Raw genomic sequence first — 12,233 nt, forward strand, 5'->3', positions numbered from 1 at the left:
CAGGGGGCCTGCCCTCCACTCCCACACTCTGGGCCCGAGACTCCTCGCTCCTCCTCGCCTCGCCTCGAGTCTCTGGCTCCGACCTCTCTACTCCCTTGTTTCTGACCTGTGCTCCGTGGTGTCTCTGATCTCCCCCTGCCGCCAGGGGAAAGGAGGTCTTCACCTCCGGGACCCCCCCCTCCCGCAACCCCCGTCCCCTCCCTGCCCCCTACCCGTTCAGCCTCGGCTTTCTCGGCGAGAAAGCGCAGGTGGCTCCCGGCTGCTAACCCAGGAGGCTAAGGAGCAGCCCTAGAGACTGCGCATCTGCTTGTCTGTGCCTGGGCTGGACCCGCCTGCACCAGCCGGGCCGAGCCAACCTCTCCTGGGGTGGAGGATGGGAATCCAGACGAAGCCTAAGGGCTCAGCGCCTGGAACCACTTGGGACAGAGAGTGGGGAGCAGACTGGCAACGAAGGGCCCTGGGCTCTGCGGAGGTTCCCAGCAGCAGAGCAGGCGCCTACAGTGGTGCCAAGGCAACCAGAGGGGGTGGCGGCCCACTCCCTCGCACCACCCCAGAGCCAGCTGGCCTAAGGTTAACCCCTTGGCTGCCGGCATTGCCGCGTCGTGCCATCAACCCTCTCTGAATGGGGTCATTGATCTCGGGCAAGGCCAGGAGTGTCCTGTAAAACTGGTTGCAGCTTCTCCCCGGGGGTGGGGGGAAATGAAGGCATAGTCTGGTTTCCCACCGCCCTTGGCCTCCTATTCCTCTCTCACGTCCCTGCTCCCACCTGCTCCGTTCCTCTATTCAACCTGTTCCAGGATTTTCAGGGCGGGGTGGGGGGAGGGTTCCCCTTCACCTGCTGGAATCCGCAACTCCCACATAAAGCCTTTCTGTGTTTATTAAAGGGCCTCTACCCAATTTCTCCATCTGCCCTTAGGAACATCCCTCCCAGGACTCACTCACACCTATTCTCCAACTCTGCCTACCTGCTCAATTCACCTGATGCTCTGCCAGTGGATTGCTGATGTCTCTACATTGATTCAGATTTGCACCCACATCTGAAAATGGTCAGCAGGCAGGGACCCTCTGTCACCACAAGTGGAGGAGGAGGAGATGAAAGAGCCTTGTCTGACACCCCGGAGACTGGTGAGAGATCCTGACTCCTAGCATGGGATCTTACATTTACGCAGCCTCAGCCTCAATTCTTGGCTTTTGGGACCTCAACCTTGGTCTTTTTATTTTTTACTTTTTTTTTTCAATTATTTTTTGTGTGTCATCCTTGCACAGTGGCCATGCTAATCTTCTCTGTATCTTTCCAATTTTTTAGCATATTAACACATTCCAATGTTAGTATAACCTTGGTCTTTTCAGTCCCTCCTCCATCATCTTGCTCTTGCCTCACGTGTAGAAGTCCCTCTTACCATTCTCCTGCCTCCAGATTGCCAGGGGCAGTCATGATGGGTTTTTTTGCTCTTTCTCCAAATGAGGGCACATGATGTTCTTTTGGGGTTTATTTTGTTGTTGTTGTTGTTGTTGTTGTTGTTGTTGTTTTTGAGACAGAGTCTCGCTCTGTCATCCAGGCCAGAGTGATCTCGGCTCACTACAACCTCCACCTCTCGGGTTCAAGTGATTCTCCTGCCTCAGCCTCCCAAGTAGCTGGGATTACAGGCATGCACCACCACACCCGGTTAATTTTTGTATTTTTAGTAAAGACAGGGTTTTGCCATGTCAGTCACGCTGGTCTCAAACTCCTGACCTCAGGTGATCCACCTGCCTTGGCCTCCCAAAGTGCTGGGATTACAGGCGTGAGCCACCACGCCCGGCCTATCTTAACCATTCTTAAGTGTACAATGGAGTAGTACTAAGTACATTCATAGTTTTTTGCAGTCATCACCACCGTCCAACTTCTTAACTCTTCATCTTGAAAAACTGAAACTATCCATTAAACAATAATTCCCCATTCCCCACTCCCCTCACCCCTGGCAACTACTATTCTACTTTCTGGTTCTATGACTTTGACTACTCTAAGTACTTCATATAAGTGGAATCATATAGTGCTTATTTTTTATGTGACTGGCTTATTTTGCTTAGCCTAAAGTCCTTAAAGTTCATCTATGTTGCCGGCCGCAGTGGCTCATGCGTGTAATCCCAGCACTTTGGGAGGCTGAGGTGGGTGGATCACCCGAGGTCAGGAGTTCAAGACCAGCCTGGCCAAAGTGGTGAAACCCTGTCTCTACTAACAATATAAAAATTCGCCAGGCATGGTGGCACACACTTGTAATCCCAGCTACTCGGGAGGCTGAGGCGGGAGAATCGCTTGAACCCAGGAGGCGGAGGTTGCAGTGAGCTGAGATTGTGCCATTGCACTGAAGCCTGGGCAAGAGTGAAACTCTGTCTCAAAAAAAAAAGAAAAAGAAAGAAAGAAAAGAAAAAAGCTCATCCATATTGTAACACATTGCAGAGTTTCTCTCCTTTTAAAGGCAGACTAATATTCTTTCGTAGGAATATGCAACATTTTGCTTATTGCTATGGCTTGAATGTGTCCCCCAAAGTTCATGTGTTGGAAACTTTTTTTCTTTGTTTGGCGGGGGCACAAAGTCTTGCTCTGTTGCCCAGGCTGGAGTGCAGTGGCATGATCTTGGCTCACTGCAGCCTCTGCCTCCCGGGTTGAAGTGATTCTTGTGCCTCAGCATCACGAGTAGCTGGGATTAGAGGTGCACACCACCATGCATGGCTAAATTTTGTATTTTTAGTAGAGATGGAGTTTTGCTATGTTGGCCAGGCTGGTCTTGAACTCCTGGCCTCAAGCAGTCCACCTGCCTTGGCCTCCCAAAATGCTCGATTACGGGCGTAAGTCTTCATGCCCAGCCTTCTTTCTTACTTTTTGAGACAAGATCTCACTCTGTTGCCCACGCTAGAGAGCAGTGGTGCAATCATAGCTCACTGCACCTTCAACCTCCCAGGCTCAAGTGATCCTCCCACCTCAACCTCCTAAGCAGCTGGAACTACAGGCACTTGCTACCATGTCTGGCTAATTTTTATTTTTATTAATTATTTATTAATTTATTTTGTAGAGATGAAGTCTCACTATGTTGCCCAGGCTGGCCTTGAATTCCTGGGCACAAGCGATCCTTCCTCCTCAGCCTCCCAAAGTGTTGGGATTACAGATATGAGCTACCACACGTGGCCATGTATAAGAAACTTAGTCCGCAATTCACTGGTGTTGAAAGGTGGGACCTTCAAGAAATGATTAGATCACAAGAGCTCTGCCCTCATGAATGGATTAATGCTGTTGTTTTGATATGGGTTCCTGATAAGAGGTTGAGGATCAGGCCCCTTTCTCTCTCCCTCATGCTCTCTTGCCTTTCTGCCTACCACCATCGGATGATGCAGCAAGAAGGCCCTTGCCAGATGTGGGCCCCTCCATCTTGGACTTCCCAGCTAGCCTCCAGAACTGTAAGAGACAAATCTCTGTTCTTCGTAAATTACCCAGTCTCACATATTCTGTTAGAGCAGCACAAAGCAACTAAGACACTTATCCATTCATCCATCCATGGACACTTGTATTGTTTACACATGTTACCAATTGTGAGTAATGCTGCTATGCACATGGGTGTACAAATATCTCTTTGAGACCTTGTTTTCAATTCTTTGGGGTATATACCCAGAAGTGGAATTGCTGGATTACATGGCAATTCTGTTTTTAATTTTTTGAGAAGCTGCCATCCTGTTTTCCATATGGCTGCACCCTTTTACATTCCTGCCAACAGTGCACAAGGGTCCAATTTCTCTCCTTTTTTTTTTTTTTTTTTGAGACGGAGTCTCGCTGTCTCCCAGGCTGGAGTGCGGTGGCGCGATCTCGGCTCACTGCAAGCTCCGCCTCCCGGGTTCACACCATTCTCCTGCCTCAGCCTCCTGAGTAGCTGGGACTAGAGGCACCCGCCACCATGCCTGGCTATTTTCTTGTATTTTTAGTAGAGACAGGGTTTCACTGTGTTAGCCAGGATGGTCTCGATCTCCTGACCTCGTGATCTGCCCAGCTCGACCTCCCAAAGTGCTGGGATTACAGGCGTGAGCCACCGCGCCCGGCCACAAGGGTCTAATTTCTCTACATCCTTGCCAACACTTGTTATTTCCTGTTTGCTTGTTTGATGGTAACCATCCCAACAAGTGTGAACAAGTGTGAGGTGGTATCTCATTGTAGTTTTCTTTTCTTTTTTCTTTTTTTCAGGGAAACTACCCAGACTGTGTCCTCTCCCTTTTACTCTCCTAAAGGAAGACAAGGAAGACAATGACAAATGGCATTTGCAGCAAAGCAACACCAACAGCCAACTTGATGCTCAAGGGAGAACGCTATGCCTCTTCCTCATGGTTTCCAGTGCTCTACACATTCAGAGAAACTTTTCTGGTAATAAACTATAGAAACAATGAGACTGTGCCCATGGGAGAGACCCCATCTCTACAAAAAATACAAAAATTAGCCAGGCGTAGTGGTGTGCACCTGGATTCCCCAGCTACTTGGAAGGCTGAGATGGGAAGATCACTTGAGCCCCGGAGGTTGAGACTGCAGTGCGCCATGATCACGCCACTGTACTTCAGCCTCAGTGACAAAGCGAAAGCCTGTTTCAAAAAAAAAAAAAAAAAAGACAGAGAGAAACGGGCTGGGGACGGTGGTTCACACCTGTAATCCCCGCACTTTGGAAGGCCGAGGCAGGTGGATCACTTGAGATCAGGAGTTCGAGACCAGCCTGGCCAACATGGTGAAACCCCGTCTCTACTAAAAATACAAAAATGAGCAAGGCATGGTGGTGGATGCCTATAATCCCAGCTACTCAGAAGGCCGAGGTGGGAGAATCACTTGAATCCCAGGAGACAGAGGTTGCAGTGAGCCGAGATCGCGCCACTGCACTCCAGTTTGGGCAACAGAATGAGGCTCCATCTCAAGAAACAGAAAAAGGGAAATGATCCCTGAAAGTACACTCTTTTGTTGTAGTTTTTATTTGCATTTTGCTAATGATTAGTGATGTTGAGCACCTTTTCATGTGTTTACTGGCTATTTGTTTTCTTTTTTTTTTTTTTTTTTTTTTGGAGCGATACCTATTCAAGTCCTTTGTTCGTTTTTGGGTTGCTTGGTTTTTGTTGTTGGTGTTGAGTTTTTTAGGAGCTGCCTCTATATCCTGGATATCAATTCCTTATCAGATATATAACTTGCAAATATTTTCTCCCATTCTGCCAATTACCTTTTGAATTTGTTGATATTGGTTTTTTGATGCACAAAGTTCTTAAGTTTTCATCAAGGCTAATTTGTCTATTTTGTTGTTGTTGCCCCCGTCTTTGGTGTCAGATCCAAAAAAATTATTGCCAAATCCAATGTTGGGAAGCTTTTGCCATATGTTTTCCTCTAAGAGTTTTAAAAGTTTAGGTCTTACATTTAGGTCTTTGATCCATTTTGAGTTAATTTTTGTCTATAGTGTTAGGTAAGAGTCCAACTTTATTCTCTTACATGTGGATATCCGGTTTTCCCAGCACTATTTGTTTAAAAAACAAAAATCAAACAAACAAAAACCTGTCCTTTCCCCATTAAATGGTCTTGGCATTCTTGTCAAAAATCAGGCTGGAGTGCAGTGGCATGATCTCGGCTCATTGCAACTTCCACCTTCCAGATTCTCTTGCCTCAGACTCCCAAGTAGCTGAGATGACAGGTGTGCACCACCACGCCTGGCTAACTTTTTTATTTTTAACAGAGACAGGGTTTCACCATGTTGGCCAGGCTGGTCTCGAACTCCTGACTTCAGGTGATCCACCTGCCTCAGCCTCCCAGTGTGCTGGGATTACAGGCATGAGCCACCGCACCTGGCCTGATCAAGTTTAAGACTGCATTGCACCACAGCACTGCAGCCTAGACAACAGAGCAAGACCCTATGTCAAAAAAAAAAATCATTTGATCATAGGCCAGGTGTGATGGTACGTACTTGTAATCCGAGCTACTCAGGAGGGTGAGGTGGGAAGATCACTTGAGCCCAGGAATTCGAGTCCATCCTGGGTAACATAGCAAGACCATATCTCTAAAAAAATAAGATAAATAAAAAAATATAAGAAATCACTTGCAGACCAGGCACAGTGGTTCACGCCTGTAATCCAGCACTTTGAGAGGCCTAAGTGGGCGGATCGCTTGAACTCAGGAGTTCGAGACCAGCCTGGGCAACGTGGTGAAACCCCATCTCTACCCAAAATACAAAAAATTAGGCAGGCAGGGTGGCTTACACCTATGGTCCCAGCTACTCAGGAAGCTGAGGTGGGAGGATCGCTTGAGTCCAGGAGGCAGAGATTGGAGTGAGCTGAAATTGTATCACTTCACTCTAGCCCGGGTGACAGAGCGAGACCCCATCTCAAAAAAAAAAGAAAAGAAATCACTTGCTCATGTGTGTAAGAGTTTGCATGAGGGCCTCTGTTCTATTTCATTGGTCTATATGTCTGTCTCTGTGCCAATACCACTCTATTTTGATGAATGTAGCTTTGCAGTGAGTTTTAAAATCAGGAAGTATAAGTCCTCCAGCTTTGTTCCTTGTTCATATTTCAACTTTTGTGATAATCATTTCCTTGCTTTTCTTTATATTTTTATCACCCATGTGTGCACCGCCTACAAGCAGAACCTAACAGGACAGTAATGGAGGCTAGGGAACTGGTTTGCAGAGTCCCAGCCCCCTTCCAACATCAGAGAGCAGAGAAAATAAGAATGAATTTGAAGCTGAAAGTCAATACGCAAATAACCGGCATTATCTACCCTTTTTTCTATGCAGCAGTTACACATCTATCCATCATATTTGAATAATAACAGCTTCATCCCTTTGCCTAATAGATGCAACTGTCCTTTGCTCAAATGAAGATGCTCTGGGGCCCTCCCCCAAAAGCAGAGACGCAAAGTCTCTACAGCAATGGGATCCCTTTCCGTGTGATGTGAATTCTCCTAGTTCAGCCACATGTCCTCTAGAGTATTCTGCAACCTAAATTATGAAGGTCATCACCAACAACAATCCTCATAAAAAATAATAAGAGAAAAGAAGGAGTGTAAAGTTAACCAATATTTAGAGAGTGTATATAACAAAACAAGCAAGAGAAAACATGCCCATGGCTTCTACAATCCTTGCTTCTATATCTGGTCAGAAGCTGACATTATAACTTTCCTCTTCAATTACCCTTGAAGGGTTCAAGGGATTCTCGTGCCTCAGCCTCCAGAGTAGCTGGGAATATGGGTGCCCACCAACCACCACACCTGGCTAATTTTTGTATTTTTTTTAGTAGAGACAGGGTTTCACCATTTTGGCCAGACTGGTCTCGAACTCCTGACCTCAAGTGATCCACCCACCTTGCCTCCCAAAGTGCTGGGATTACAGGCGTGAGCCACCGTGCCTGGCCCCAAATCTGTATTCTTTATTTTTATTATTGTTATTATTATTATTATTGTTTTTTTTTTTTGAGACGGAGTCTCGCTGTGTCACCCAGCCTGGAGTGCAGTGGCGCGATCTCAGCTCAATGCAACCTCCGCCTCCTGGGTTCAAGCAATTCTCCTGCCTCCGCCTCCTGAGTAGCTGGGTTTACAGGCGCCCACCACCATGCCCGGCTAATTTTTGTATTTTTAGTAGAGAGAAGGTTGCACCATATTGGCCAGGCTGGTCTCTTGGCCAGGCTGGTCTCAAACCCCTGACCTGGTGATCCGCCCATCTTGTCCTCCCAAAATGCTGGGATTACAGGCATGAGCCACCACGCCCGGCCCCCAAACCTTTATTCTTAAAATAAAGGTTTCGAGAATAAACCTTTATTCTTGAAATTAGCATTCTACAAATTGGAATCCTCAGAACTGTATTGCTCTTTTTTTTTTAACTTTTACTATTGGACACGGAAATAGGACATGGCACACCAGTGAGTCCCCTGGGTTCCAGACATAGTCCTCCCTGCCTTTCTTTTGGAGTTAGAACCCAGCTTACCCTTGGCATTTGGGATCAGTCATCCCAGAAGGTAACCCCTTTTTTGCCCTGAGCTCAGGTGAGAGCCTTATCTTCCAGGTAGTGGAACCGTTGCGGTATCTCCTCGTGAAAGGATTCCTCCCTTAGTGTGGCAGATACTGGCAGTGCCCTCCCATGTTCCTGAAGCTCTTGGGTTCACTGGATGAACTTCCAGCTGCCAGAACCTGCAGCTGTTTACCTAAGGACTCTCTCTGGCCACTGGAGCCTGCTGAGCAGGCTGAAAGTTCTGGGGAATTATACTCCCATCCACAGGAACCTTCAGCCAATCACCGATGGGGATCGGTGCGTAAATAGCCAGCTTCCTCATCCCTCAGTTCCTGCAGCAAACATTATGACTGGCTCCCTGAGTTCCTTCTTAGGATTAAGCTCTGGTTGTCCACGTGTTTTGTTTGTTTGTTTGTTTTGTTGTTGTTGTTTTGTTTGTTTTTGAGACAGAGTCTCGCTCTTGTTGCCCAGGCTGGAGTGCAATGGTGCAATCTTGGCTCACTGCAACCTCCGCCTCCTGGGTTCAAGCAATTCCCCTGCCTCAGCCTCCCAAGTAGCTGGGATTATAGCCATGTGCCACCACGCCCGGCTAATTTTGTATTTTTAGTAGAAACGGGTTTCTCCATGTCAGTTAGGCTGGTCTCGAACTCCCGACCTCAGGTGATCCACCTGCCTTGGCCTCCCAAAGTGCTAGGATTACAGGTGTGAGCCACCGCACCCGGCCGGTTGTCCATGTTTTTAACTTGCTTGATAACACACCCTTTATGAGCCTCCTTTCTTTCCAATGTCAGTCTCCCACTGGCTTGCTTGGTATTCCTAGCATCGCTTTTCAAATAAACACTTGTGTTTCTCAAATAAACACTTTCCTTTGAATCCTTGACTCAGGTTCTACTTCTGGAGGGAACCCAAACCAACACATTTGATATCCAAAGTTGTCCTAGGAAGTAGACCCCCAGGATAAGATTCTGGTCTTGGATCACTCATCATCCAGATGACCCAAAGATTCCATTGCTGAGATAAGTGGGGTGCTAATACCCACTGGAGAACTGGACTGATTGTCAGACTGTCACCCTGGTGAAATGGGATGCAGACAGGGATGCACTGCCTATGCAATAGCTCTAGTATTTGAGGTGTAAGAGGAAAATGGTAATTATAAGGACTGTGGAGACTGGGCTCAGTGGTTCATGCCTGTAATCCCAGTGCTTTGGGAGGCCAAGGCGGGTGAATTGAGGTCAGGAGTTCGTGACCAGCCTGGCCAACATGGCAAACCCTGTCTCTACTAAAAATACAAAAATTAGCTGGGTGTGGTGGCAGGCACCTGTAATCTCAGCTACTAGGGAAGCTGAGGCACGAGAATCACTTGAAGCCACAAGGCAGAGGCTGCAGTGAGCTGAGATCGCGCCACTGCACTCCTGCCTGGATGACAGAGTCTCACTCTGTCATCAAAAAAAAAAAAAAAGGAGTTGTTTGGTTGCTGTTAATGCCATCAAAGGGTTAAAAGAATAAAAGACAGACTCACATCAACCAGCTATCAATTTATGATATAGTTAAAAGCTAGAAGAAGCCAGGCTCACACCTGTAATCCCAGCACTTTGGGAGGATCACTTGAGCCCAGGAGTTCGAGACAAGCCCCAGCAACATAGGAATACCCTGTCTCTACAAAAAATAAATTAGCTGGGTATGGTGGTGAGCACCTGTGTTCCCAGCTATTCAGAAGGCTGAGGTGGGAGGATCACTTGAGCCCAGGAGGTTGAGGCTGCAGTGAGCCATGATTGTGCCATTGCATTCCAGCCTGGGCGACAGAGCAAGACCCTATCTTAAAACAAAACAAAAACCAGAAGACCTCTATGGCAGCATGTAAGGAAACCCTCACCTCCTGTGCAGGGCAGACTGTGATGAAAATCAGTCCTATAATCTGATTGCAAGAGTAGCAGGGTTTTATATTTAAAGCCCCAGCAGGTCAGGGCCCTGGGAGGGAAGGAGTGGGATCCTGAGGCCTGGTATTGGAACATCTGTTCTAAAACCCCCTTATTATGCTGAGTTATTTGGGCTGGCAGAATTGGCCTCTCCCCCTGGGTGGAAGAGAGCAGCCTCCCCTTGCCTAGATAACATGCAGATTCCTCACCTGAGGCAGACGCCTCACAAGATGATACTTGCCCTCCTCAAGGCCTGATGTTGACTCCCCTCCATGACTCTAGACCAATAACAATGGTCAAGTCTCATCAGAGACCAAGTGGGGAAGCACTGTCCCATCTATGGAAAGAAAAGGATGATTCACCAAAAGACCTGCAGGAGCTGGTGAACATTTACCAGAAGAATTTGGCAGAACGTGTTTGGGAACATATCTTGAGGGTGTTAGACTGGGGTCAATGGGTGGAATATAAGGCTGAGTAAGGCCGGGTCGGGTGGCTCATTCCTGTAATCCCAGCACTTTGGGAGACCGAGGCGGGCGGATCACCTGAGGTCAGGAATTCGAGAACAGCATGGCCAACATGGTGAAACCCCATCTCTACTAAAAATACAAAAAAATTAGCTGGGCCTGGTGGTGTGTGCCTGTACTCCCAGCTACTCAGGAGGCTGAGGCACGAAAGTCCCTTGAACCCGGGCAGTGGAGGTTGCCAGTGAGTCTAGATCGCACCACTGCACTCCAGCCTGGGTAACAGAGTAAGACTCCGTCTCAGAAAAAAAAAAAAAGCTGAATAAGGGTACGTTTATTGATATGGGATGCCCTACCTGGTAAGGATTTAACATTTTATTTTATTTTATTTTATTTATTTATTATTTATTTATTATTTATTTATTTTGAGATGAGTCTTGCTCTGTAACCCAGGCTGGAGTGCAATGGTGTGATCTAGGCTCACTGCAACCTCCGCCTCCTGAGTTCAAGCAATTCTCCTGCCTCAGCCTCCCGAGTAGCTGGGATTACAGGCGCATACCACCATGCCGGGCTAATTTTTGTATTTTTAGTAGAGACGGGTTTTCACCATGTTGACCAGTCTGGTCTCAAACTCATGACCTCAAGTGATCCATCTGCCTTGGCCTCCCAAAGTGCTGAGATTACAGGAGTGAGCCATCACGCCTGGCCTGGGATTTAACATTTTAAAGCTTGGCAAGGACACCAGAAGCCTGTTGCAATATGCCCCCGGGATAGATCTTCAAAGTGTGGAAAAACTATGAGTTCCAGCAAATGAGGTAGAGATGTTGGAACTTCCTTGACAGAATACTTGAAAGACTAAAGGCTCAGAAAAGTGGGCATGCCAGAATATAATGACTATTATATAAGACTATAGAACCCTCCAGCCTACTGTGTTCTTCATGAGGGCCCAGAAATACTCAGTAAATAAAGTGATACAAAAGGTGCTAGTTGGAGCAGGGCCACTGGCATTTGCAGGTCAGTGGTAGCTGTCCTCAGCAGGCCAGAGCAATGGTAGCGGGAGCTGCTATGGGACTAGCCTTTCTAGAGTCAGTGGGTATAACAGGAGTCCAGAACTGAGGTCAGGCGACAGCACGTGGTCATGAGAGGCTAAGTGGACATAATTACCGTAATAGGCAGAAAGACCAGAAATGTAAGCAGGGATCTATTGTGATGACCAAGAGACCATGGTGTTCCCAGATAGGAGGACGGCGAAGGAGGGTATCTCTTGCTTATAAAAACAAGCAAGAATGAGACAGCAGAAGGCTGAAGTTAGCCACTGCAAAGGAAAATCCCCATCCCATACCCAGTTTCCAGGCCCAAACCAGTTTTCAGATATAGAGCCCTTTGTCTTTTTTTTTTTTTTTTTTTTGAGATGGAGTCTTGCTCTGTCACCCAGGCTGGAGTGCAGTGGTGCAGTCTTGGCTCACTGTAACCTCCGCCTCCCAGGTTCAAGCGGTTCTCCTGCCTCAGCCTTCCAAGTAGCTGGGATTACGGGTGCTCACCACCACACCTAGCTAATTTTTTGTATTTTTAGTAGAGACGGGGTTTCACCATGTTGGCCAGGCTGGTCTCGAACTCCTCACCTCAAGTGATGTGCCCACCTCGGCCTCCCAAAGTGCTGGGATTACACATGTGAGCCACCAAACGTGGCCAAATATAGAGCCCTTTCATTGAAGTGGGGGCCAGTTCCCTTCAAGAAGAATCCTACAATGCCATGGCAAGTTTATATCATGGTAATTATCCTATTCTTCCCCCAAAGGTACTTACAGCTGCTTATCAGAGCAACTGCATCCTGGGGAAAGGGAACTATTCAGATCTTTCAAGGCTTT

General features: G+C 47.4%; 1 long non-coding RNA gene and 2 pseudogenes across 1 annotated transcript; 1 reads left to right on the top strand and 2 right to left on the bottom strand.

The window, feature by feature from the left end:
• The first annotated feature begins 184 nt into the window (after positions 1-184).
• LOC129533740 (uncharacterized) lies at positions 185-8,819 on the top strand. Its single transcript, XR_008680104.2, has 3 exons — positions 185-1,125; positions 3,373-3,435; positions 4,211-8,819. It is a non-coding gene; the product is annotated as an uncharacterized lncRNA (long non-coding RNA).
• Positions 1,237-1,325, bottom strand: LOC115934776 (uncharacterized; annotated as a pseudogene).
• Positions 4,215-4,420, bottom strand: LOC115934914 (uncharacterized; annotated as a pseudogene).
• Positions 8,820-12,233: the final 3,414 nt, after the last annotated feature.

The sequence above is a fragment of the Gorilla gorilla genome, chromosome 4 (assembly GCF_029281585.2).
Source record: "Gorilla gorilla gorilla isolate KB3781 chromosome 4, NHGRI_mGorGor1-v2.1_pri, whole genome shotgun sequence".
In the NCBI taxonomy this organism is placed as follows: Eukaryota; Metazoa; Chordata; class Mammalia; order Primates; family Hominidae; genus Gorilla; species Gorilla gorilla.